At 35.2% G+C, this 7,169-nt stretch overlaps 1 pseudogene across 1 annotated transcript; it reads left to right on the top strand.

The window, feature by feature from the left end:
- Window positions 1-2,005: 2,005 nt before the first annotated feature.
- Window positions 2,006-2,663, top strand: LOC145156993 (histone H2B.7 pseudogene; annotated as a pseudogene). Its single transcript, XR_013737024.1, has one exon. The product of XR_013737024.1 is annotated as a histone H2B.7 pseudogene (transcript).
- The last annotated feature ends 4,506 nt before the right edge of the window (window positions 2,664-7,169 follow it).

The raw sequence follows: 7,169 nt of genomic DNA, 5'->3' as shown, positions 1-7,169 counted from the left end.
CGAGTGACATATCTTAAAGAAAGGTTTAAAACACTTGTCAAATGTAAGAGTAAAAGTGTCCTACTCTTGTACATTTGAAATTGGTAAGTTGTGATGTTTTGGATAAAACAAAGACCAACTAAGGCCAATTGTGTGAAGTGTTTGTCTTGATAAAGAATCTGCACTATCTCTTGAATATTTGGCAAGATAGTCTTATATGTCAAGAGGATAGTGGGAGTCTTAAAGATCCTAAAAAGAATTTCAAGAACTAATCAAGAATAAAACCTGAGGTTCTTCACTAGCACACGACTTGAGGTTTATAACCTATCGTTTTGACATATTCTGTGCCCATTCCAGTTAAAGTTGGCTTTGCATAGGAGTTCTGAAAGTTCTCAATTGGTTGCATAACAACTTGGAAGCAATGGCAGGCCCTGTACTGCCAGGTGGCAAGAAGTTAAGATTGCATAAGTTCAGTCCATATGAGTTTGGATTTGTCATTATCCTTGTATTGTGACTATGGTTTTGACGATTCACATGGATAAGAACACATACACCATAAAATCTAAGGGTCATAAGGTTTCTCTCCGATTCATGAAAATGATGGTGAGGAAACACTTCCACCAAGTAGATTTGAAGCAGATGGGAAAAGGTCTAAACAATTGAGACTATGAACCACAATTCAATCCATTCAAACTTAAATCTATATTAAAAATGCTAAATTTAACTCAATAAATTCATCATAAGTTTGAAATCAATCAAATGACAAATTTAAAGTCATTATTATTAGATTATGAACTAATAATAATGATTTGAGATAGAAAAATGTATTTTTATGATAAGCTAACAACAAAGTCGTGATATACATTATTTAAGATATTTGATCAATACTGGGGGAAGGAAATTACAATATTGCCCTCGGCGCCTTGTTCCCTAGCAAGGTCTTGCAAAAACCAAGCACCACTTCCATTATCTTCAACATCATGTTTCAATTCTAAAAGCTCAAATATCAGACTTTCATCACGTGCAGGATCCACAAACATCCCCTGAACAAATAAATATCCAATAACAAATAAGAAAATAATAATTAGATGCACAAATGTATCAATCAATTTGGGATTAAACTGAAGTTGGAAACAATTGTGTAATTGTAATAGCATGGAAGAAAGAAACAAAGTTGATGATCATGAACTTCACGAATATTGCTCACATACTACAATTGAAATTTTGAACTTTATTATAGAGTGAAGAATGTATATTAAACAAACAGAGACCAGAAAGATAAATTATAAAATTAACCTCAAACCTAAGTGAGAAAGTAGTGGAAAATGCTCCACCAAACAATGGTCTTTCTGGGAATTGTTCCATTGTTATGAGAAGGTGCCAAAAAGTGACAAATTTGAGGCACAGAGCTCAAGTTTGACTTTTAATTTAAGATATTAGAATAACCAAATAGGTTTAATGAAATTACGTTGAAAAGGAATCATCTGTGTTGATTAATATTTTTTGAAGCATCACAGTAGTGGCGTTAGACGGCGAAGAAGGAGGTAAGCGGAAAGAAACAGGAAATAAAGAAAAACAGAAGAAATAGGATTGGACAAGGAGGGCGGCCAGGCGGTAATGAAAACAGATAAGAACAAAAAAAGAATGAGAAAGGAAATCGTGATAGTGGCTTTAGAGAAAGAAGTTCCGTGGCAAAAGAGGAAAGAGAAAAAAATACAATGTAGCTAAACTTTTAATAATTGATTGTATATACTAATGAGGCGCATAATTTTTTAAATATTTGGCTCAAACTGTAAATAATGTAAAACACATGGACCTAAATTGTAATTTACTCTTCCTTAAATTCATCAACGGCCAGTACGTCGATCCGCGTCAAAACCAGCACCAACCTCACTTTTAGAAAACTAAATCCTGTCCGCTGAAAGTACTCAAAATAAATCAACGGCCATTATCCACGATCCCCGACTACAGAAATCAACCAATCAGATCACGCCTCACATTCCGTATATAAACACAACTCCCCCTCTATTAATTATCACAACGAACAACAAACAACAAACATTTATCTCTTTTTAGAACACCACTCTTTCTTTACGAACCAAAGTCCCTACAATGGCGCCAAAGGCTGAGAAGAAGCCCGCTGAGAAAAAGCCAGCGGAGGAGACGAAACCAGCTGAGAAAGCCCCTGCTGAGAAGAAGCCAAAGGCCGGGAAGAAGCTCCCCAAGGAAGCCGGCGCCGGTGCCGTTGACAAGAAGAAGAAGAGAAACAAGAAGAGTGTGGAGACATACAAGATCTACATCTTCAAGGTGCTTAAGCAGGTTCATCCTGACATCGGTATCTCAAGCAAGGCCATGGGGATCATGAACTCGTTCATCAACGACATCTTCGAGAAGCTTGCTCAGGAATCTTCGAAGCTTGCGAGGTACAACAAAAAGCCGACGATCACCTCCAGGGAAATTCAGACGGCGGTGAGATTGGTTCTTCCCGGAGAGTTGGCAAAGCATGCTGTTTCCGAGGGGACCAAGGCTGTAACCAAATTTACCAGTTCTTAGGTTTGGGGATTTAGGGTTTGTATCGATGTTCAGTGTTAGGGTTTGTTTATTGTGAAAATTTCATCTATAATTTAGGCTTATATTGTGTTGTTAAACATTTAAATCCAATTGTGAAGGTTGGTTTTAAGTTACCTGTGGTTTATGTCACAAATATTTTTATCATCTTCACTGACTAGATTTGCAACAATTAATTCCAAAAAAGTTAAATGGGCAGATGTTCTTGTTGATGTGATGCGCATGCTCAAATATGATACACCACCACCGCCGCCACCACAACCGACAAGTGTTACTCTTCACCATCATGGTTATTCATGGCGCCTAAAAGCTGAACTCAACATAATTTTTCTTTGGAGAGGGATTTTTCATCCATGTATACCTTTTTTGATGGTAGACAAAGAACATCGACTTGTAGATAATGGTTTTACATCAAAAGCTTAGAATTTCTTGTCTTTCTGGGTTTCTAACTCGATTTTTTATGGCTTCAATTTGATATCCTATTTTGGGTTTCATGAGTCAATGATTTTTGTTTGAGTTTCATACTGTTGATCATCATGGCAAGAATCAATATTTTTGTTTTATGTTTGATTTTAAACCATGTTCATCTGAGTAGAACGGTCGATTCCATTCTATCAGACAAAGGACAGTTTTTTATTTATTGCATTCCATTCCTGCTATAGTTTCATGATATGAAACACTACTTAAATACATGGTTGATGAAGTTACATATGTTTAATTTATTGTATAAAATGATATTTTTCTGTATTTTTTAGGAGGTATACGTTTGACATTAAAAATAATCATGTATTTCCTTGTGTGAGTTCCTTTAATATCATTGTACACGTTTGTAACATTGTAGATTAAGTGGTTTTTGGCCATAAGAACAAAGTTATTATATAAACGTAGGAAAAGAACAAACAGGCATATGCTAAAGCAACACCATCATTTTATAGGCATACAAATCTTGGTTCATAAAATCTTTAAAACTGTACATGTTTCTGATCCTACTGTATAACACCACCATCTAAATTCTATAAACAAAGTATTAAATACATCAATATAGTTCACTAACAATGCCAAAAAATCCACATTATACCAAGTTTAATTAATCAATATCAGCATGAACATAATCCACAAAAACAAAATTCTTATGTAGTTCATGACAATAATAAGCCAAACCCGCACTCAAAACCGCAAATCCCGCAAAAACAACACGCATTTGCATCTCAGAAGGTACACCAACAGCAACACAAAGTACAACACATCCTCCCACTAAAACCTTCTTCAATATCTCAAATCTTTCATGTGTTTTCTTACATGAAGAACATTTCAATGTATGTTGCTCAAACCTATCGAACATCTGCCACAAACAACATAATAATCACAAAAAGATTGAAGAAATATGCAAATGGAAGATGAAAAATGTAACATACACGTTTTGTTATCGTGTTTTGTAGTTTAAAAACGATTATTAGTAAATAATATATGGTTTTGAGCGTTGAGTTCTAACAAAATAGTTTTATGAGATTTGAAATAAAACTATGTTTAGAACATTTGGAAAGTATTGGAAGTCTTATTAGATTCTGATCAAAAAGTCAACTATTGAAATTAACGAAAATATATCATTTAAGTTGAAAATAAGTAAAACTAATGTTAATGAAAGTTGTAAATTATATCGTTAGAAACGTTTAGGCGAAAACCTCACCGAAATCAAAGTTATAACGAAGAAGTTATGACTTATCAAAGTTTCGCGACAGAACCGGCACGACGCCATATGACGTAAAAAGTAAGTTTATGATAAACTACCTTTTAGCTTTAGTGATCTAAATGAAAGTCGTAGTATTCATCAATCCGAGAGTTTTCATAAAAAGAACGTCCAAATCTGACTTCGTATGAGGAAGTTATGATTTTTCTAAAATTCGGCATAGCAGCATTCAGCTCGAAATTCGAATTATAGATCGAGCAATTTTAACTGACACAACCTAACAGAGAATCGAAGGTCTCGTCAAGAGTAGTTCAACGGTAAAAAGACAGACGAAAACGGACGTCGGATGAAGAGGTTATGAATTTTTAACGGATTTTCCTATCCCGGCCTGTTAAAAATATAATATTAAATATGAATTCAAATTTTGCCGACAGAGTCTAAACGAAAGTTGTAGAGTATAATCTCACCTACGCGTGGATATAAAGAACGTCATAAACGGAGCACGTATGCGAAAGATATGAATTTTTGAAGTTTCAGACACAAACTTCGAGGAGGCAGTACGCCCAGCTTACTCGAGTTACGCCCCGCGTACTCAGACTAGGTCCGAAATCATCCACGTCGCCTCTTTCTTCGGACGGATGACACCTATCTCGCAATATTGACACGTAGCAAGTACGCCCAGCGTACGAGGTACGCCCATCGTAATGCGAGGCTTCGGCTACTATAAATAGAAAACGAAGTCTTCCGATTTTTTTTTACAAAATTGATACTCTTTCACCCTCAAACACCTCTCAAACTATCCTAACACCCCCGAAGCCTAGGGAACCTCCCTAACACCCGAAGCAAGCCCCGGAACACCCGAAGACCCCGAGAAAATAATCTTTTCAATGGAAACTCTGCCCGCGTAAAGCTCAGTTTTCAACTAAAACTCCCAGTTTCGTCAAAGAAAGTCATTTCTAGAGACGAAGTGTTGTCCAAATCACCATTTTATCATTCAGCTATTTCACGGTGAGTTCAATATAGGGACAATTGTATGTTATGTGTTATATGTGCAATGTGCTTTCCTGTATTATTCTGGTAATAGTTTTATACCTTTGGCCATGTAGAGCATGTCTCCTATCACTTTGGTATTGGCTTTGTGCCTTTGGCCATGTAGAGAATGTCTCGAATTATTCTGGTATTGGTATTATGCCTTTGGCCATGTAGAGCATGTCTCGTATCACTTTGGTATTGGCTTTGTGCCTTTGGCCATGTAGAGAATGACTCGTATCACTTTGGTATTGGCATAGGGCTAGGTAGGGCTGAAAGTCTATATATGCTAGCAAAATGATAATAAAAAATTGTTTATTTTCTGTGCCACTTGTGTTGAAGCTTTGTGATGTATATCATGTTTATGATCCTGAAATTATTGTGTCTCATTGATCGTAAATCTTTGAATCAAATCATTGGTTGATATGGAAAGTCTGTCATATGATACACATGTCTTTGTTGTTCTTTGTCCCTCTTTGCTTCTGTCATATTGATATATATATATATATATATATATATATATATATATATATATATATGGCATAACGTTATATTGTAACTGTTATTGAACTCACTAAGCGTCACCCGCTTATCCCTCTCAGTGTTTAACTATTTCAGGTGATAAGCATCCAGAGTAAACATGTTTTGTTGGAAGACTTAGAATAGTTAACACTAACATGTTTGTACTTATCATACATATATGTATATGTATATGTGTTTTAAATTCCTGGGTAGTTATGTATTTTATGAAACCTTGTAAAAGTCTTAATAGTCGGTTTGTATCTAGTCTTTTGTAATAAGATATAAATATGCATGTAGCATGTTTTTGACTTTATGATAATGTTAAATATGAAAGGGGTCTTTCAAAAAACATACCTGGCGTTTGGATAGGTATGTGGAGGGTAGTGATTAGATGTTGGGTTGACCAAACCATTCAGGTTGACTTTTCCGATGTCTTCTGAGCCAGTTTCTGAATGCTAATACAAATCGATCAGCTTGTGTTGGGGTAAATGTGAGTTTTGTGTAGTTTTTGTTGACATCTTCCATTGACTGTGATAAAAAGACTTTTTCTTGACCTTGAAAAACAATCATATCACCATCATATACTTTGTTTGATGTCCAATGTTCATGCCATCGTGGAACAACCTACAATTTTCACCATTTTATACAAAGGGGTAAAATAGTCATTTAGTCTAATTTACACACTTTACCTGCCACCATGCGGGCCCGGGCATTGTAAACTGAAAGAAATTTCTAGCACTGCAAACAATGGAACGAGTCTTTCCAGGTGCCATTGGTACATTGAAGGAACAAATCCAAATTACCCACTTTTGATCACCCACAATAGGGAGTTTTGTGTCATTCTCTATCCTGAAAACAAAAAATTTGTTTAACTAATCTCTTTCTAGTTGTGAAATACCTATATTACCCTTTGATTGTGTAAACTTACTTGTTTATATAATACCAACATCACGTGATCCGGTATTGATATAAGGTCCTCTAAAAGTTGCTTGAGGTGGCAATGGTTTTGATGAATCAATAACAGGGTCATTTGATGACGATCTAGTCCTTTATTTTAACATACATTTTAATGTTTAATGTTTCAAGAAAGACTAATAATTAAAGAATAAATGAACCAAAAAGCAATGTAGTTACGCCATGTAAAAGGGAAAAGCTAAACCTGCACTTTCAAAAGCTACCAAGCATGTTGCAACTAGTTGTTGGATTAGGTGTCTAAGCCCATAACTATAATTGGTATGTACTTGAATTGATAGCAGCACAGTCCTTTTGGGTTGCCCTCAACCTAGCAACTGGACAAGGAAATTATGAAAGGAGAGATATTAATTTATAAGATTAATAAATTAATATATATAAATGATTTATTAATATGTTAATAGATTAATAT

This window comes from Lactuca virosa, chromosome 1 (genome assembly GCF_052849685.1).
Source record: "Lactuca virosa cultivar CGN04683 chromosome 1, Lactuca_virosa_CGN04683_v6, whole genome shotgun sequence".
NCBI lineage: Eukaryota > Viridiplantae > Streptophyta > Magnoliopsida > Asterales > Asteraceae > Lactuca > Lactuca virosa.
Note: the sequence above shows the minus strand (reverse complement) of the source record. Positions and strands in the feature narration are given on the sequence as shown.